Source organism: Salvelinus sp. IW2-2015, linkage group LG4p, assembly GCF_002910315.2.
Source record: "Salvelinus sp. IW2-2015 linkage group LG4p, ASM291031v2, whole genome shotgun sequence".
NCBI lineage: Eukaryota > Metazoa > Chordata > Actinopteri > Salmoniformes > Salmonidae > Salvelinus > Salvelinus sp. IW2-2015.
Genome location: NC_036841.1, coordinates 16247884 through 16270160, shown reverse-complemented (window position 1 = coordinate 16270160; position 22277 = coordinate 16247884).

Sequence of the window (22277 nt, the reverse complement as noted above, 5' to 3'; positions counted from 1 at the left end):
CAGTAGTGTCCAATTGAGACCAGTGTCTCATTTGCAATGGTGCCCTGAGGACAAAAAATCCATCAACAACAAAATATAAAAACTACAAGACAGCTATAAATACATTACATCAGGTCAATACAACAAGTTATACTTGTTACATTACAACCATTTTAAACTGCCCTATCGGCACCAGGGAATCCAGGTGTGAATTGTTTTGTATGGTATTCCAGAACTGCAGCGGGTTGAAACTAAAGATGGATTTACCAGACTTTGTGGAGACAAGCAGGACCTCAAGAATGAACCAACCCTGTGAATGGGTTTGGTATCTCATATTTCACCAGGGAAGTGTGCTATGTTGGAAGCTTGTGGAGCAGAGCTTTGAAAAACATGAAGGGAGTAATGAAGTGATCTAGGGAAATTTAGTCCAGCTGACCTTCTGATACAGGATGCAGTGATGAGTATTAAAACTGTCACCTGTAATAAAGTGAAGGGCAATATGGTAGACAGCATCCAATGGTATCAGAAGTGGCTGCTGCATTCTGGTAAATGGTGTCACCATAGTCAAGAACTGGCAGGAAAGTTGACTGCACAATTTGCTTCTTGCTGTTCATGGAGAGGCAAGATCTATTTCTAAAAAAGAAGCCAACTTTAATTCTTAGCGTTTTAACTAACTCATCCGTACGTTTTTTAAACGTTAGATCTTTATCAATCCAAATGCAAGGATATTTACATTCAATCAGTGAATATGTAGCCCATCAGACATTTTTCTGTGAATTAGAGAACTTACGTTTAGTTTTTCCCGCATTAAGTACAAGTTATAAATCAATTAGGCTTTCTGTAATACAATAAAATCAGGTTGCAGTTTTAACGTAGAGTACAAGTCAAAAGTTTGGACATGTGTGCTCACTCTCCGGCCTCTAGGTCACCAGGCTGCTCGTTATGGCGCACACCTTTCACCATCGGTACGCGCGTCATTAGACTCACCTGCACTCCATCACTTCCTTGATTACCTTCYCTATATATGTCACTCCCTTTGGGTCCTTCCCCAGGCGTCATTGTTTCTGTTTCTTGTCTGTGCGCTGTTCTTGTTATGGATTATGTTTTCATTTATTAAACGATTCACTCTGAACTTGCTTCCTGACTCCCAGCGCACACATTACAGACACACCTACTCATTCAAGGGTTTTTATTTTTTACTATTTTATACATTGCAGAATAATAGTGAAGACCTCAAAACTATGAAATAACACATATGGAATCATGTAAAAACCAAAAAAGTGTTAAACAAATATAATAAATATATTTTACATTTGCGATTCTTCAAATAGCCAACCTTTGCCTTGATGACAGCTTTGCACACTTGGCATTATCTCAACCAGCTTCATGAGGTAGTCACCTGGAATGCATTTCAATTAASAGGTGTGCCTTCTTAAAAGTKTATTTGTGGAATTTCTTTCCTTCTTAATGCGTTTGATCCAATCAGTTGTTACAAGGTGGGGTACATAGAAGATRGCCCTGTTTAGTAAAAKACCAAGTTATGATATTATTTCAAGAACTTTGAAAGTTTCTTCAAGTTCAGTCGCTAAAACCATCAAGCGCTACGTTGAAACTGGMTCTCATGAGGACCGCCACARKAATGGAAGACCCAGAGTTACCTCTGCTGCAGAGGATAAGTTCATTAGAGTTACCAGCCTCAGAAATTGCAGACCAAATAAATGCTTCACAGAGTTTAAGTAACAGACACATCTCAACATCAACTGTTCAGAGGAGACTGTGTGAATCAGGCCTTCATGGTCGAATTGCTGCAAACAAACCACCACTAAAGGACACCAATAAGAAGAAGATACTTGCTTGGGCCAAGAAACACGAGCAATGGACATTAGACCGGTGAAAATTTGTGCTTTGGTCTGGAGTCCAAATTGGAGAGTTTTGGTTCCAACCGCCATGTCTTTGTGAGATGCGATGTGGGGGAACGGATGATCTTCGCATGTGTGGTTCCCACCATGAAGCATGGAAGAGGAGGTGTTATGACACACTTAACCAGCATGGCTACCACAGCATTCTGCAGCAATACGCCATCCCATGTGGTTTGGGCTTAGTGGGACTATCATTTGTTTTTCAACAGGACAATGACCCAACACACTTTCAGGCTGTGTAAGGGCTATTTTACCAAGAAGGAGAGTGACAGAGTGCTGCATCAGATGACCTGGCCTCCACAATCCCCCGACCTCAACCAAATGGTTGAGATGGTTTGGGATGAGTCGGACCGCAGAGTGAAGGAAAAGCGGTCAACAAGTGCTCAGCATATGTGTGAACTCCTTCAAGACTGTTGGGAAAGCATTCCATGTGAAGCTGGTTGAGAGAATGCCAAGAGTGTGCAAAGCTGTCATCAAGGCAAAGGGTGGCTATTTGAAGAATTTCAAATATAAAATATATTTTGATTTGTTTAACATTTTTTGCTTACTACATGATACCATATGTGTTATTTCATAGTTTTGATGTCTTCACTATTATTCTACAATATAGAAAAGAGCAAATAAAGAAAAMCCCTTGAATGAGTAGGTGTTCTAAAACGTTTTACATGTAGTGTAAATGCTTTGATTTCTAAGACATTCTAAGGTTTGTATCAGCCACAACTGAAGTTGCGAAATAACTACATTTAGAGTTTAGGACCCTTTCTTAAATTACTACTTTTATGCTCAACATTTATGCTCAACACAAGCTCAACATTGCGCACTCGGGAATGGGAATAATATCCTTGTTATTTTATTCAGTTAAATTATTTTCATCTTACTATAAAATCATGAAATGTAAAATAATGGCACTGGATTTATAAGCATGTCTTGTGTGCTAAATGAACTAGCCTACAGCCTAGGCTGCCATTGGAATGGCACATAGCCAGATAACATACAGTAGGCCAACTCAGAATATGCTATTCTGTTCTTCTGAAATACATTTTCTTCATATCATAATGTTTAGACCTGCCTAAAAGAAATAATGGATTTATTGTGATGGTGTATATTAAATTGATTAATAATTGTTTTTTAAAATGTAGATGTTCCACAGGGGCACATTAGCGGTTTGTATAAACAGGCAGGTCACCTGTGATACAAGTCAGTATTCGACGTCCATCCATGTCTGAGGACGTCAGGAGATGACATGGAAACCGGCCACTAGGGGCAACAGTAAGTGCTGTTAGCTTCTAGTAGGTTTCAGTTTTGCTAGAGTGTTGTGGACAGGGATGGCGTATGGGTGCAATCATCTGCTTCTGGTTCCAAAGGTTGCATGTTTTTGATGTTTTTGTTTTAAGCCTATCCCAAACCTTAACCCTTACCTTAACCATTTGGAGTTAATGCCTAACCTTAAGAATCCTGAGTTAATGCCTAAACCTGACCTTAACCTTAAAATTCTGAGTTAATGCCTAAACTGAACCATAAACAGTTTGAATTTTGCCATTTTGAACAACTACGTCATTTGAAGTTTGAGAAACATGTATGAACACCTAATTCAATCAAATGTATTTATAAAGCCCTTCTTACATCAGCTGATGTCACCCCTGCCTATAACCCCAAACAGCAAGCAAAGCAGGTATAGAAGCATGGTGGCTAGGAAAAACTCCCTAGAAAGGCCAGAACCTAGGAAGAAACCTCGAGAGGAACCAGGCTATAAGGGTGGCCAGTCCTCTTCTGGCTCTGTCGGGTGGAGATTATAACAGAACATGGCCAAGATGTTCAAATGTTCATAGATGACCAGCAGGGTCAAATAATAATAATCACAGTGGTTGTCGAGGGTGCAACAGGTCAGCACCTCAGGAGTAAATGTCAGTTGGCTTTTCATAGCTGATCATTCAGAGTATCTTTACTGCTCCTGCTGTCTCTAGAGAGTTGAAAACAGCAGGTCTGGGACAGGTAGCACATCCGGTGAACAGGTCAGGGTTCCATAGCTGCAGGCAGAACAGTTGAAACTGGAGCAGCAACACAGCCAGGTGGACTGGGGACAGCAAGAAATCATCAGGCCAGGTAGTCCTGAGGCATGGTCCTAGGGCTCAGGTGCTCAAAAAAGAAAGAAAGAGAAAGAGAGAGAAAGAGAGAGAAAGAGAAAGAATTAGAGAGCGCATACTTAAATTCACACAGGACACCGGATAAGACAGGAGAAATACTCTAGATATAACAGACTAACCCTAGCCTCCCGACACAAACTACTGCAGCATAATTCTGAGTGAGATTGTGAGAGCTTGTAGTATATGCGTGGATGCCAGTAGATGCTAAACAAGTACAATTTTCTTGACTGATATTGACCACACATCGTGTTTGATATCAAACAGCTGTTTAAACTTCTTCGGGCTAGGGGGCAGTATTTTCACGCACGGATGAAAACCGTGCCCAAAGTAAACTGCCTTTTACTCAGGCCCACAAGCTAGGATATGCATATAATTGGTAGATCTAGATAGAAAACACTCTAAAGTTTCCAAAACTGTTAAAATAATGTCTGTGAGTATAACAGAACTGATTTGGCAGGCGAAACCCCGAGGACAAACCATCCAGGGGAGAAATTGAAGTAATAGGATTTCCCAATAGGTTTCTATGGGAAGCCCTATTTAATAGGAACCGGTTGCAGTTCCTATGGCTTCCACTAGATGACAACAGTCTTTAGAAATTGGTTGATGTTTTTCTTTTGAGAAATGAAGAAGTAGGGCTGTTCTTTGTAAGTGTCACTCCTGGTGGACTGTACTGTTTTGGTGTGCGTGAACTGGAACCCGCTTCACATTGTTTTTATCCGGGATTAGAAACAGTTTATCCCGTCTTAAATTTGATTTATTATTTACGTTTTACGATACCTGAGGTTGGATTAGGAACGTTGTTTGAAATGTTTGGACCAAGTTTACAGGTAACTTATTAGATACTTTGTAGTCATGTTGGGCGAGTTTGAACCGGTGTATTTCTGAATCAAACGCGCCAAATAAATGGACATTTTGGGGATATGGAGAAGGAATTTATCGAACAAAAGGACCATTTGTGATGTTTCTGGGACATTTTGGAGTGCCAACAGAAGATCTTCAAAGGTAAGGCAGTAATTATATCGCTATTTCTGACTTTTGTGGTGCACCTGCCTGGTTGAAATATGATTTTCATGTGTTTGTATGAGGGGCGCTGTCCTCAGATAATCGCATGGTTTGCTTTTGCCGTAAAGCCTTTTTAACAAGAAGTTAAGCTTTATTTTGATGTATTACACTTATATTTTCGTAAATGTTGAATATTGATATTTCTGTAGTTTGAATTTGGCGCTCTGCAATTTCACTGGATGTTGTCAAATCGATCCCGCTAAAGGGATTGGCGTGGGAAGAGATCACTAAGAGGTTTTAATGCTGATTCCTCCCATGTGTGGTATGTGTAGAGGTGGTTGGTGATGGTTAGACAATCATTACATTCTAAATTCCTCAACACTTGATTTCCCATCGAAACAGCCCTTTTCATTATATTCAGGATGGTGACCACCTCTCATACTTTAAAATGTTTATAATCATGATATATCTCTTTTTAATTTGTTACCATTACACCATAGCCTACCCTACCAGTAATACAATTTCATATTTATTTTTTGCCAACTATTCTTAACATTTTAGCCTGTAACCTGGAGACGCACAGTATAAGTACACATGGCTAGAGATTTTAAGTGGTTCGAGAAACAGTTCAAGAGTGACCAAGTAAAAGTGATATATCTTTTGAATTGCTTATCATTATTTCAATATCTTATTTGGTGGTAGAGGACCTAATCTTCAAATGGTTATCCTATGGGGGCAGCCAAAGAACCCCTTTGGAACCCTTTTTTCTATGAGTTACTAGACAGACATAGAGTCAGACACAGAGTCAGATCGCGTGCTCGCACTTGTAAAGAGTAGCTGACAGAGGAGTATGGGGGGTGGTAAACGATATAATAAAGCCTAGGCAACCGTACCACCTTGTAGCTGTCGCCTACCGTTGAACGTCTGACTGACATGACATGATACCAACGCCTTACTAACGTCTGTGTGACGCCTGCGTGTTAATGAAAGTCATAGTGGTGCATAGTTTATATTTATATTAATTAAATGTTAGAAATGTACCGTTTTCCCCGTGCAAGCCGACATTCCGAAGTAGCCACCTTGAGCTATAGTGAAGCCTCAGGCTTGTGTATTTCCTGTTATCGCTAATGTCCTAGAAAAGATTATGTCCAATCTATACGTAATCCATCTTTCCTTCAACACCTCATGGCAAGGTATGTTATCTTATCTCACTGTATACAGATCTATGTTGTTAGCCAATCACGGACGGTGTTGTTACCAGTTCCCAGTAGCCTACACCAGACAACCAATAAGAGTTGTGTCCAAGGTTTTCAGTCGAATATAGGAGTTCATAGGCTTTCCCATGAAGGAATGCGAGGAGCAGTGACCGTTCATAGAGTGAGAGACGGGCACGGTATTTGAGAGCTTGGCGGCGACACAGATATTTTTTTTTGTATTTTTTTTTTTACAAGCGGCAGATGCAATTTTCGAGAGTGTCTGCCTCAGATAGTTTCCTTAGAGATGAAAAGAATTACCAAGATTTCCTTGATCCGAGTAGTGAGTAGGCTATATTTAAGTTGTGATATCGTTAGGAAATATTTCAGCCTACTGTGTCGATAATGCTAATTTGGTTTATTTGAAAATAATAACTTTTTGTCGATAACGTATTGTGGAAAGCACATAGGCAATATTATTTACTGTGTCGATAAGGGAGTAGGCGATAAGGGAGTACAATAACGTCACTTGATGTGTTTTTTTTTATGTGATTTTTCCACTGTCACTAGGCCTACACATTCACACTGAATTGAATGGGGAATGCATAACTACTTTTCACTGAAGAAGGGAAACGAGGTACAACATACAACTTTCGATCGAAGACCGAAAATCATGCCTGACAAAATCACAACGATATCCTAATATAGTGTGAATACAGTAGAGCCTATTCTACACCAACGTAACTGTATGTGCTAGTATTATTTATCTAACGGATGCATTAAATTGTAAATGCACCTGTCTTCCTCCTCCCTGGGCCTGCTGTTTAAACATAGGCAGTGAAACAGATATTGGGGCTATCTGCCTGTCTCCTGCTTTTCTCGCACTCTTTACCCTTTCTAGTGTGACACTACACAATGTCTTGCGGGAATTACAATACAATATTTCGATACATTGTAAAAAACTCTGATTCTTCTATAGAGGTGGCTCGACAGGGTAGATTGAGTAGTTCTTACTTACGGCTGAGATCGATATGACAACAGCCAGTGAAAGTGCAGGGCGCCAAATTCAAAACAACAGAAATCTCATAATTAAAATTCCTCAAACATACAAGTATTTTACACCATTTTAAAGATAAACTTGTTGTTAATCCCACCACAGTGTCCGATTTCAAAAAGACTTTACGACGAAAGCACACCAAATGATTATGTTAGGTCTGCACCAAGTCATAGAAAAACCCAGCCATTTTTCCAGCCAAAGAGAGGAGTCACAAAAAGCAGAAATAGAAAGAAAATTAATCACTAACCTTTGATGATCTTCATCAGATGACACTCATAGGACTTCATGTTACACAATACATGTATGTTTTGTTCGATAAAGTTCATATCTATATCCAAAAATCTTAGTTTACATTGGCGCGTTATGTTCAGTAATGTTTTGCCTCCAAAACAGAGAGCCACATCAATTTACAGAAATACTCATAATAAACATTGATAAAAGATACAAGTATTAAACATGGAACTTTAGATAAACTTCTCCTTAATGCAACCGCTGTGTCAGATTTTTAAAAAGAAATTGCTAAAAAAGCACACCATGCTATAATTTGAGTACAGCGCTCAGAGCCCAAATAAGCCATAAAGATATCCGCCATGTTTTGGAGTCAACAGAAGTCAGAAATAGCATTATAAATATTCACTTACCTTTGATGATCTTCATCAGAATGTACTCCCAGGAATCCCAGTTCCACAATAAATGTTTGTTTTGTTCGATATAGTCCATCATTTATGTCCAAATACCTTCATTTTGTTTGCGCGTTCAGTCCAGTAATCCAAATTCATGACGGCAGGTCAGACGAAAAGTCAAACAATTCCATTACAGTTCGTAGAAACATGTCAAACGATGTATAGAATCAATCTTTAGGATGTTTTTAACATAAATCTTCAATAATGTTTCAACCGGAGAATTCCTTTGTCTTCAGAAATGCAATGGAAAGCAGGTCGCTCTCACGTGAGCGCGCATGTTCAGCTCATGCCAGACACCTGACTCAAATTATTCATCCAAGCTACTCAATACTGCCCCCAGCCATAAGAAGTTTTATAACAGACTCACAGGCCATGGGCGACTGTATAGGTCTGTGGTCCACCAGTAGGTTGCCAATGAATATGGACATCCGGATGTAATGGTTTAGGTCAGTTAAATCTCCTCTGCAGGCCAGTTCGGTCTGTAACTCCTGATTAAGACCCCTCCGGTAGACTGTAAGGAGAGCTGGTTCACTCCATACGCTGCCGGCAGCCATGGTGCGGAACTCAAGTGCATACTCAGTGGTGGAGCGAAAGCCCTGTCGCAGCTGTGGTCCCCGGGGGGACGACCTGAAGCCGATTGGTCAAAGACCTCCTTGAAGAGTGCGTGGAAATGGGATTAGTGTTTTTGGAGAGAGATAGAAGGAGATGGACCAAACTCATTTACATGCATACTTTGGGGTTATTATCCTTGCTGGTGTTTTCAGATCCAATGGAGAATCCACAGAATCCCTGTGGGATGCAGAAACTGTCTGGTGGTGAATTTCTTTACTATCAAATGAGGAGAGACAAACTTATCACACAAGTCAGAGTTATACTTAAACTAACTAAACTAAACTTATTCACTTATTAATAAGGGAGCAGGTCAATACAACACTGACATATAAAATGAATTGATTGAGTGCTCTGCGATAATGATGGCTGGTCGACGAATCACTCTCAGATGATTCGTTGAGAGCCCCAAGACAAAGGTACAAAGGTCTTGTATAGCCAAGATGCACCCCCTTCAGTCTACATGACAAACAACAGATGTATGGAATGGCTCACAAGATTTGTATGAAAGATACTTATAATTCACAGCAGACAGTATCTGCTGTAAAAACTTGGGTAGAGACCAGGGTCTGGCCCGATCCATCTCTCCATGGTACCTTATAGAACAGAAACACCAACTCATACTATGGAATGTGGTCTTGTTAGGTTTATCACCCAAAGCATTGTAAATCTTCTGTCAGCATTAAGCCCCCCAGAGGCCCACTTTCAGTTCACATATACACAATAGAGTTATAAGAACCCTCTATTCTGTTGCATAAAACAACCATTTGATGCAATACCAGTATTATAACATAATCTTGTAATTTCTCTCTGGCAGAGAACTTTTCTGTGCAACAATGTCTCTGGAAAACTTCCACATTATTTTCAGGATTATCCGCTTCGATAACCGAGAAACAAGACCTGCAAAATATGGAATCAAGATCTGGGCTGCCTGTGATGCTGCTTCATCATATACGTGGAACTTGCAAGTGTATACAGCAAAGCCAGATGGAGGAGCCCCTGAGAAGAACCAATGGATGCGGGTTGTCCTGGACATGACACAGGGACTCCGTGGCCACAACATCACATGCTATGACTTTTTTACTTCGCGCAATCTGGGACAGGAGCTCCTCAAGAGGAAGCTGACAATGGTAGGAACAGTAAGGAAAAACAAGCCAGAGCTTCAACCTCAGCTGTTAAATACACGGAACAGGCCTATCAATTCCTCTAAGTTTGTGTTCATGGCCGACATGTCCCTCGTGTCCGACGTGCCAAAGAATGGCAAAAATTTGGTTTTCATGAGTACGCTCCATAGGGATGGGAGAATCTGTGGCCAGGAATATCAAAAACCAGAAATCATAATGGATTACAATGCCACAAAAAGAAGGTTGGACAATTTAGACAAGCTGGTGACTGGCTACAGCTGCAAAATAAGAACCCTACACTGGCCACTTGTGATATTTTTCAACATCTTGGACATCTCGGCGTACAACGCGTTTGTCATCTGGATGGCGTTGAACCCAGATTGGAACAGAGGGAAGCTCCAAACGAGGCGGCTCTTTCTCGAGGAGCTGGGCAAGGCATTGGTAAGACCTCAGATCCAGAGGAGGCAACATATCCCAAGGACCCCAGCTTCTGCAGCCATCATGAGGAGAATTCAGGAGGAGGATGCTGGTGCCCCATCCACCCAACCCACAGAACCAACAACTCCAATACCGGAAGTAAGTGTGAGTGATGTTGTTGCATGTGTGTGTGTCTGACTCTCCTACCTTGGCCTGCTGTAACTATATGTGAGTGAGTGAGATGTTAGTAAAATTCCTGAACTAAGTGTTTTCATCATTCTAGATTGCAGCCGGTAGCAACAATTAGAAGTGTTTCGATGTGTGTGGACCCAAGAAGAACAGGAAGACACAGTACACATACATCAAGTGCAAGAAATACACTTGCAACACACACACAGTAAAACTCATGTGGTGTGTAGACCGGACTTAATTGAATCATTTCCATAAAATCCTGTATGTAAAATTTGTTCTTCCAATTTGTTCAGTTCAAAGCAATAAACATCAATAGTGATCAAAACCTTATTTAATTTATATTTGTTCAAGATAAACATGATTTATTCCACCCATGTCTTGATTATTTAAAAAAAAAAAGCACTTTTATTGATTACATGTAATCTAACAGAGGTAAATGGCAAATATTAAACATGTCTGCTGTCTATATGACTTGTAACTGATAGTCAAGTCAACATCTAAGTATTAAGTATTTTTACGTAAATTGTTATGGCTGTTATGTTTTAAAAACCCAACAAAAACATGAACACCACACAAGGGTTAAATAGACAATAATAAGGTAGGAAGAATTTGATTCCGATTGTTGTAATCTCACTTTTCCGTCTGAACTGTCTTTGCTTAGTAATTAGTAGTAAAACATTACAGAGCTCTATAAATCACACAGCCAGTATGATGTCCAAGAAGGCTGTACTGTTTACAGTAATGATGACTCAACTCATTTCACCAATTTATCATCGACATTGCACAGATATCCAGATACACGCAGAAACCTGTTAGAGATTCTAAACCAAAATCCACTGCTTTCCTGGTTGAGATTTGGTTTCAGTAGGCATATCAGGAAGATCAGGAAGAACTCAGAAATCACTACTCCACAGAGATCAATGAAAGGAGAAAAAAAACTTGATCCCATCATTAAAGAAAAGCCTTGTCTGAACCAATGAGTCTCCTTGGTGATGGATAAACTTCACATCAATTGGCAACTGTATCAGGACTCTAGAGTAACTCCTTGGCTATTTGAATACATTGTTCAAATCTGAGTTTGTGTGTTGTAGTGTATCATGACAACTTCAACTATAATGAATACATGCTCTATTGATCTCCACTTGACAAGGAAAGGGTTGTATATAGCTCAGGTTAATGTATGTAGCCTTCCTAACAAAATACATGAGGTTTTTAACTTGGCCAAAATAAATAATATTCATATTTTAGCTTTAACTTAAACTCATTTGGATGCATCTGTTAATGATGGGCAAATTAACATTCATGTATATAGTCTACTTAGAAGGGACAGGAATAGGAATGGTGGGGGTGTAGCACTGTATATGCAGAATCATATACCTTTTAAGAGGAGGGATGACCTTAATGTACAGTTGAAGTCGGAAGTTTACATACACCTCAGCCAAATACATTTAAACTCAGTTTTTCACAATTCCTGACATTTAATCCTAGTGAAAATTCCCTGTCTTAGGTCAGTTAGGATCACCACTTTATTTTAATAATGTGAAATGTCAGAATAATAGTAGAGAGAATGATATACTTCAGCTTTTATTTATTTCATCACATTCCCAGTGGGTCAGAAGTTTACATACACTCAATTAGTATTTGGTAGCATTGCCTTTAAATTGTTTAACTTGGGTCAAACTTTTCGGGTAGCCTTCCACATGCTTCCCACAATAAGTTGGGTGAATTAATTCCTCCTGACAGAGCTGGTGTAACTGAGTCAGGTTTGTACTTGTCAGGACCCGGTGTGAGAAACAGTCACTAATAGTCGGCAGAACCCAGAAGATGAGGCAGACACAGCAGTACTAGAGACGGTGGTTTAATCAAGGTAAAAGATCTTCAGGCAAAAATATAAATCCACAACGTCAAAAGTAAAGCCAAGAGAAAAAAATGGATAACCTCCAAAATACAAAGAAAATCCACAAAGTGGTAAGAACAGCAGGGAAAAAACAAACCTCAAAAGACAAGAACAAAACCAGAGAACCTCTGGAAAATCCAACAAGAGAAATATATGTTCACAGCATGGCTGGGGCTGGGTGCTAACATACAAACACAGCGCAAAGAACTGAGGAACACAAAGGGATTAAATACCTACAAGGAAATGACACACAGGTGCAAATAATAATTAGAACAAGGGAAAAACAAAAGGTTCAAAAAAGGCGCAATGGCCAAATCCTGACAGTACTGTAGGATCCTTGCTCGCACACGCTTTTTCAGTTCTGCCCACACATTTTTTGGGGGATTGAGGTCAGGGCTTTGTGATGGCCACTCCAATACCTTGACTTTGTTGTCCTTAAGCCATTTTGCCACAACTTTGTAAGTTTGCTTGGGGTCATTGTCCATCTGGAATAGCCATTTGCAACCAAGCTTTAACTTCCTGACTGATGTCTTGAGATGTTGCTTCAAAATATCCACATCATTTTCTCTCCTCATGATGCCATCTATTTTGTGATGTGCACCAGTCCCTCCTGCAGCAAAGCACCCCCACAACATGATGCTGCCATCCCCGTGCTTCACGGTTGGGATGGTGTTCTTCAGCTTGCAAGCATCCCCCTTTTTCCTCCAAACATAACGATGGCCATAATGGCCAAACAATTCTATTTTTGTTTCATCGGACCAGAGGACATTTCTCCAAAAAGTACGATCTTTGTCCTCATGTGCAGTTGCAAACCGTATGCTGGCTTTTTTATATTGGTTTTGGAGCAGTGGCTTCTTCCTTGCTGAGCGGCCTTTCAGGTTATGTCGATATAGGACTCATTTTACTGTGGATCTACTGTATATAGTTTTGTACCTGTTTCCTCCAGCATCTTCACAAAGTCCTTTGCTGTTGTACTGGGATTGATTTGCACTTTTCGCACCAAAGCACGTTCATCTCTAGGAGACAGAACACGTCTCCTTCCTGAGCGGTTTGACGGCTACGTGGTCCCATGGTGTTTATACTTGCGTACTATTGTTTGTACAGATTAACGTGGTACCTTCAGGCATTTGGAAATTGCTCCCAAGGATGAACCAGGCTTGTAGAGGTCTACAATTTGTTTTCTAAGGTCTTTGCTGATTTCTTTTGATTTTCCCATGGTGTCAAGCAAAGAGGCACTGAGTTTGAAGGTAGGCCTTGAAATACATCCACAGGTACACCTCCAATTGAATCAAATGATGTCAATTAGCCTATCAGAAGCTTCTAAAGCCATGACATCATTTTCTGGAATTTTCACACAGTCAACTTGGTGTATGTAAACTTCTGACCAACTGGAATTGTGATACAGTCAATTATAAGAGAAATAATATGTCTGTAAACAATTTTTGGAAGAACGTGTGTCATGCACAAAGTAGATGTCCTAACCGACTTGCCAAAACTATAGTTTGTTAACAAGAAATGTGTGGAGTGGTTGAAAAACAAGTTTTAATGACTCCAACCTAAGTGTATGTAAACTTCCGACTTCAACTGTATGTCAAGTAGAGGCACTATAGGCTCAAGTAAATCTGCCTCACCAGGCACCCATATTGGTATGATGTGTGTATAGACCTCCTATCTCTAAGGTGTCCTCTCTGGATGACTTATGTACAGGCCAGAGCAATGCCAGTGGGCTGGACAGACCATAATATTGTGACCATAACCATGAACACGAAGGTTCCAAAGAAACCCCCAAGGATTGTGGTCAAGGTACATTTCTAAACATTTCATCATGAACAATTTCAAAATGATTTGGCTGCTGTACACTGGGAGCTGATTTATCTAGAGGATTATTTAAATCACGTTACATAATATTTTATTTATTTGCTCACTGGAGTAATGGACCGTCACTGGAGTAATGGACCGTCACTGGAGTAATGGACCGTCACTGGAGTAATGGACCGTCACTGGAGTAATGGACGTACTGGAGTAATGGACCGTCACTGGAGTAATGGACCGTCACTGGAGTAATGGACCGTCACTGGAGTAATGGACCGTCACTGGAGTAATGGACCCCAGTAAGAAAGAGTACAGTTGGGGCTCGTCCATCTCCATGGATTGATGATGAACATTCATGGAATCTAGTCTACTATGCATTTTCTCAAAGAAATATGGCAAGTTAGCAGACAAATCTATACTAGAAATTGATTAACATAATTATAGAACACTACCTGACTATGCAGTTAAATTAAATTGCAAGAAAATAACTTTATTTTACAAAAATGTTTTTATTGATTGTAAAAATGAGTCAGAAAAGGTATGGAATACAGGGCTTACTTTTTATTTTTTTTATTTTTTTCACCTTTATTTAACCAGGTAGGCCAGTTGAGAACAAGTTCTCATTTACAACTGCAACCTGGCCAAGATAAAGCAAAGCAGTGCGACAAAAACAACAACACAGAGTTACACATAAACAAATATACAGTCAATAACACAATAGAAAAATATATGTACAGTGTGTGCAAATGTAGTAAGATTAGGGAGGTAAGGCAATAAATAGGCCATAGTGGTGAAAAAATTACAATTTAGCATTAACACCAGAGTGATAGATGTGCAGATGATGATGTGCAAGTAGAGATACCGGGGTGCAAAAGAGCAAGAAGATAAATAACAATATGGGGATGAAGTAGTTGGGTGTGCTATTTACAGATTGGCTGTGTACAGGTACAGTGATCGGTAAACTGCTCTGACAGCTGATGCTTAAAGTTAGAGAGGGAGATGTAATTCTACAGCTTCTGTGATTTTTGCAATTCGTTCCAGTCATTGGCAGCAGAGAACTGGAAGGAAAGGCGGCCAAAGGAAGTGTTGGCTTTGGGGATGACAAGTGAAATATACCTGCTGGAGCGCGTGCTACGGGTGTGTGTTGCTATGGTGACCAATGAGCTGAGATAAGGCGGGGCTTTACCTAGCAATGACTTATAAATGACCCCGAGCCAGTGGGTTTGGCGGTGAATATGTAGGTAGGGCCAGCCAACGAGATCATACAGGTCGCAGTGGTGCGTAGTATATGGGGCTTTGGTGGCAAAACGAATGGCACTGTGATAGACTACATCCAGTTTGCTGAGTAGGGTGTTGGAGGCTGTTTTGTAAATGACATTGCCAAAGTCAAGGATCGGTAGGATAGTCAGTTTTATGAGGGAATGTTTGGCAGCAGGAGTGAAGGAGGCTTTTTTGCGAAATAGGAAGCCGATTCTAGATTTAATTTTGGATTAGAGATGCTTAGCCTGAGTCTGGAAGGAGAGTTTACAGTCTAACCAGACACCTAGGTATTTGTAGTTGTCCACATATTCTAAGTCAGAACTGTCCAGAGTAGTGATGCTAGTCGGGCGGGCGGGTGGGTGCGGGCAGCAATCGGTGCCCGCACCGATTGAGTTTTACTAGCATTTAAAAGCAGTTAGAGGCCACGGAAGGAGTGTTGTATGGCATTGAAACTCGTTTGGGGGCGTTCCGCTAGCGGGACAACTTCCGGTGAAGCTGGAGGGTGCGCAATTCAAATAAATAATCATAAAATATTATGGATATTAAACATTTGGTTACATACAAATGTCTTATATCGGTTGAAAGCTTAAATTCTTGTTAATCTAACTGCACTCTCTGATTTACAGTAGTCATTACAGCGAAAGCATACCATGCGATTGTTTGAGGATGGCGCCCCACATCAAAATATTTTTCCACTGGCACAGGTTTCATAAATTCACAAATAGCGATTAAATATTCACTTACTTTTTGAAAATCTTCCTCTGTCATCCAAAGTCTCCCAGCTATAATATGTAGTGTTGTTTTGTTAGATAAAATCCTTCTTTATATCCCAAAAAGTCTGTTTATTTGGTGCCATCGATTTGAGTAATCCACTCATTCTACATGCAGAGAAAAGAATCCGAACATCTACCCCTAAACTTTGTTTCAACAAGTCAAAATACATTTCTATTTGCTCCTCAGATACCCTAAATGTAATCCAACTATAATATTTCTTACGGAAAAAAGTATGCTGTTTGGGATAGGGGGCAGCATTTTCACTTTTGGATGAATTGGTGCCCATAGGGAACTGCCTCCTACTCTGTCCCAGATGCTAATATATGCATATTAATATTACTATTTGATAGAAAACACTCTGAAGTTTCTAAAACTGTTTGAATTATATCTGTGAGTATAACAGAACTCATATGGCAGGCAAACTTCCAAACAGGAAGTGAGAAATCTGAGAAGGGTCGATGTTAAAGTCATCGCCTATTCAATTCCCAGTAAGATATGGATCTGTTTCGCACTTCCTACGCCTTCCACTAGACGTCAACAGTCAGTAGAACGTGGAATGAAGCCTCTAGTGTGATGTGGGGCCGGATGGCAGCTATTTGAGTCAGTGGTCTGGCAGAATGCTAGTTCCTGGTCATCGCGCTAGTCATGAAATGGCCATGTGTTCCATTACTTCTGTAGACAAAAACGTATGCTCCGGTTGGAACGTTATTGGATATATAATGATAACAACATCCTGAAGATGGATTCTACTTAATTTGACCAGTTTATTCGACCTGGAATATAACTTTTTGAAGTTTTCGTCCGAGTTCGCTGGAACCGGCGCCAGAGTTGAACATGTGAACTAAACGTGCTAGCAAAATTAGCTAATTGGACACTAGTATAGGACATTATCGAACAAAACAACGATTTATTGTGAACTAGGATTCCTGGCACTGCATTCTGATGAAAGATCATCAAAGGTAAGGGAATATTTATGATGTAAATTCGTATTTCTGTTGACTCCAACATGGCGTAGAAATGTTGTGTATTTCTGAGTGCCGTCTCAGATTATTGCATGGTGTCGTGTCTTTGCTATCGTTAAATTGAAGATTTACTAGTTTTTATCATAGATTCCTATAATTAGGGATTACGCCATCACTTGAGTAATAACGAAATTAATTAACTATGAATTCGAGGGCACCAGGGAAAGTTATTCGATTACAGGGTTATAATTTCCCAATATAACCTTTCAGATATTTTAATATCTGATCAATAGTCCTCTCATTAATGATTCATTTTGATTTACTCTACCTTACGTCAGTCTCTTCCAAACGTCGTAAATCGCTGATCTGCACGAACCCAGTCTTCACTATGAGTCGTCCATACATCAATTGTCTTAAATCATTTATTTTTTACTACTAATGAATTCACAGAAATGCATAAACAAACAAACTTAAATAGTTACATGAAATGGTGGAAGGAATATGCCCTAGTGGGCTAAACCGGCATGGCGGCTGTTAGACAAAGGGAAAGTTGCGTTCGACTAAAATTCACTACAGAGTCCATAATATAACAATTGACATGCTAATCCTTACCCATGACGCTCACTCATTCGGGAACAATTGCAACATAATAAGTGGGGAGAAAAAGTATTTGATACACTGCCGATTTTGCAGGTTTTCCTACTTACAAAGCATGTAGAGGTCTGTATTTTTTATCATAGGTACACTTCAACTGTGAGAGACGGAATCTAAAACAAAATCCAGAAAATCACATTGTATGATTTTTAAGTAATTAATTTGCATTTTATTGCATGACATAAGTATTTGATCACCTACCAACCAGTAAGAATTCCGGCTCTCACAGACCTGTTAGTTTTTTCTTAAGAAGCCCTCCTGTTCTCCACTCATTACCTGTATTAACTGCACCTGTTTGAACTCGTTACCTGTATAAAAGACACCTGTCCACACACTCAATCAAACAGACTCCAACCTCTCCACAATGGCCAAGACCAGAGAGCTGTGTAAGGACATCAGGGATAAATTGTAGACCTGTACAAGGCTGGGATGGGCTACAGGACAATAGCCAAGCAGCTTGGTGAGAGAGGCAACAACGTTGGCACAATTATTAGAAAATGGAAGAAGTTCAGAGATGACGGTCAATCACCCTCGGTCTGGGGCTCCATGCAAGATCTCACCTCGTGGGGCATCAATGATCATGAGGAATGTGAGGGATCAGCCCAGAACTACACGGCAGGACCTGGTAATGACCTGAAGAGAGCTGGGACCACAGTCTCAAAGAAAACCATTAGTAACACACTACCGCGCTTGGTCATGGATTAAATCCTGCAGCGCACGCAAGGTCCCCTGCTCAAGCCAGCGCATGTCCAGGCCCGTCTGAAGTTTGCCAATGACCATCTGGATGATCCAGAGGAGGAATGGGAGGGTCATGTGGTCTGATGAGACAAAAATAGAGCTTTTGCTCTAAACTCCACTCGCCGTGTTTGGAGGAATAGAAGGATGAGTACAACCCCAAGAACACATCCCAACCGTGAAGCATGGAGGAAACATCATTCTTTGGGGATGCTTTTGCAAAGGGGACAGGACGACTGCACCGTATTGAGGGGAGGATGGATGGGGCATGTATTGTGAGATCTTGACCAACAACCTCCTTCCCTCAGTAAGAGCATTGAAGATGGGTCGTGGCTGGGTCTTCCAGCATGACAACGACCCGAAACACACAGCCAGGGCAACTAAGGAGTGGCTCCGTAAGAAGCATCTCAAGGTCCTGGAGTGGCCTAGCCAGTCTCCAGACTGAACCCAATAGAAAATCTTTGGAGGGAGCCGAAAGTCCGTATTGCCCAGCGACAGCCCCGAAACCTGAAGGATCTGGAGAAGGTCTGTATGGAGGAGTGGGCCAAAATCCCTGCTGCAGTGTGTGCAAACCTGGTCAAGACTACAGGAAACGTATGATCTCTGTAATTGCAAACTAAGGTTTCTGTACCAAATATTCAGTTCTGCTTTTCTGATGTATCAATACTTATGTCATGCAATAAAATGCAAATTAATTACTTAAAAATCATACAATGTGATTTTCTGGATTTTTGTTTTAGATTCCGTCTCTCACAGTTGAGTGTACCTATGATAAAAATTACAGACCTCTACATGCTTTGTAAGTAGGAAAACCTGCAAAATTGTCAGTGTATCAAATACTTGTTCTCCCCACTGTATATATAGTTACGTCCAGTGTGTGGTGTCCTTGGTCGTTGGAGAGAAGTTCGTTTTGGTTGTGGATTGTTCAGAGTGTCATTCGTAATAGAATGGATGTTTCGGCGTTGTTTTTTCTTCGCGTTAATGATACGAATTCCTAGCTGCAGACTAGAAGTCAATATCAAAGCTTGTTATGATTCGTATAAGAGTTTTAACCACGTGGTATAGAAAGTAATTCTACTCAACCTTCGTTCTCCTCCTTGGAGGATAACATGGTCTCAACCTTTGTCCTCTCGTGATTGAGAGAAACATGGTCTGGGGTAATTTCTTAGAGTTGGCTTTTATTCAGATAGCAGAGAGGGTGGTCCATGGTCTCTGACCAACTGGCTCAGGGGCGGTCCTTGGATTGTTCAAATACAACCGGGAGTTGTTTATTCCTTAATTAAACAGTTCAAAATCATATTACACAATTATACAAAACAGTATCATACTCACTCATTCATTTTTACAACAAACAGATGTTACCCTCATATCTGAGGTTATTATATAAACAGCGGTTGGTAATGTGGTCCCACAGTCTCTCCTGAGTTTCTCACATGGTGACCATGGACATGTTAATAGCTGGACTCCCCACCGGCCTTTAATACTTTTTCCGGAACATGAAATCTGTTCGTACCTCAAGTTCTGTGAGGTGGAAAGAATTTCCTTTGTCCTGAAGATTTACTCTCTCTCTTAATACTGTTTAGCCATGAGGAGATCCTCAGGAATTACAACGTCTCTCTGTGATACACAATGGGTTGAAGGAGCAAAGGGGGAGGCAGGGAGAGGGGAGTGGGTTTGCTATACCACAGCAGGCAACGTCATGACAATGGTATGCTGTTTCCTAAAGTTAAAAAAAATCAGACACATGCAGAGTTGCAATAAGAGTGTATCTTTTAATTATATGTAAAACATGTATCTTTCATCAAAGTTTATACATGCGTATCTTCTGTTATTTGACGTGGCTCTCTGTAATTACTCCGGATATTTTGGAGGCATTTCTGAACATGGCGCCAATGTAAACCGAGATTTGTGGATATAAATATGCACATTATCGAACAAAACATAAATGTATTGTGTAACATGATGTCCTATGAGTGTCATCTGATGAAGATTATCAAAGCTTAGTGGTTCATTTTATCTCTATTTCTGCTTTTGTGACTATCTTTGGCTGGGAGAAATGGCTGTGAGTTTTTTGGATTTGGTGGTGATCTAACATAAATATATGTTGTGTTTTCGCTGTAAAACATTGTAATATTCGGACACGATGGGTAGATTAACAAGATGTTCATCTTTCCTTTGCTGTATTGGACTTGTTAATGTGTGAAAGTTCCATATTTCCCAAAAATATTTTTGAATTTTGCGCGCTGCCTTTTCAGCGGAATGTTGTGGGTAGAAAGGTTTTAATAGGAAACCGATTTTAGCAGGTGCATTCTGTCTTCATCGCATGAGCATGCACAAATTTCCAAGATTGTGTCCCTGTACTAAAACTCATATTTCTTATTCGTTTTGGAAGTTACAAGCCTGAAACCCTGAAACCTTGAACATAGACTGCTGACACCCTGTGGAAGCCATAGGAACTGCCTCATGGGAGCTAGAATGCAGTATGCTTTCCATTGTAAGAGCATGGACTATCTCAAAAAATAAATTTCGGTTGGTTTTTCCTTATGATTTTCTCCTACCATATCTATTGTGTTATATTCTCCTACATTATTTTAACATTTCTACAAACTTCAAAGTGTTTTCTTTCCAATGGTACCAATCATATGCATATCCTGGTTTCAGGGCCTGAGCAACAGGCAGTCTACTTTGGGCAGGTCATTCAGGTGGAAATTGAGAAAAAAAGGGGCCTAGCCCTAAGAAGTCTTAACACAGTGTTCAAAGAAGGGCCAGATGTATACAGAATGGTGTCGTCTGCGTAGAGGTGGATCAAAGAATCACCCGCAGCAAGAGTGACATCATTGATATATACAGAGAAAAGACTCGGTCCGAGAATTGAACGCTGTGGCACCCCTATAGAGACTGCCAGAGGTCCGGACAACAGGCCCTCCAATTTGAAACACTGAACTCTATCTGAGAAATAGTTGGTGAACCAGATGAGGCAGACATTTGGCCTTGGCCAGGTCGAAAGCCTTGGCCAGTACGGCTGCACAGTACTGTCTTTTATTGATGGCGGTTATGATATCGTTTAGGACCTTGAGCGTGGCTGAGGTGCACCCATGAACAGCTTGGAAACCAGATTGCATAGTGTAGAAGGTACGGTGGGATTCAAAATGGTCGGTGATCTGTTTGTTAACATGACTTTCAAAGATTTTAGAAAGGCAGGGCAGGATGGATATAGGTCTATAACAGTTTGGGTGTAGAGTCTCCCGCGGCAGCTTTCCAATATTTGGGGATCTCAGACTATACAAAAGAGAGGTTGAACAGGCTAGTAATAGGGGTTGCAACAATATCGGCTGATAATTTTTAGAAAGAGAGGGTCCAGATTGTCTAGCCCATCTGATTTGTAGGGATCCAGATTTTCAAGCTCTTTCAGAACATCAGCTGTTTGTATTTGGGTGAAGGAGAAGCGAGGGGGGGGGCTTGGGAAAGTTACTGCATGGGGTGCAGAGCTGTTGGCCGGGGTAGGGGTAGCCAGGTGGAAAGCATGGCCAGTCGTAGAAAAATGCTTATTGAAATTATCGATTATCTTAGACTTATCGGTGGTGACAGTGTTTCCTAGTCTCAGTGCAGTGGTCAGCTGGGAGGAAGTGCTCTTATTCTCCATGGACTTTACAGTGTCCTAAAATTTTGGGGAATTAGTGCTACAGGATGCAAATTTCTGCTTGAAAAAGCTAGCCTTACCTTTCCTAACTGCCTGTGTATATTGGTTCCTGACTTCACTGAAAAGTTGCATATCGCGGGGGCTATTCGATGCTAATGCAGAACGCCAAAGGATGTGTTTGTGCTGGTCAAGGTCAGTCAAGTCTGGGGTGAACCAGGGGCTAT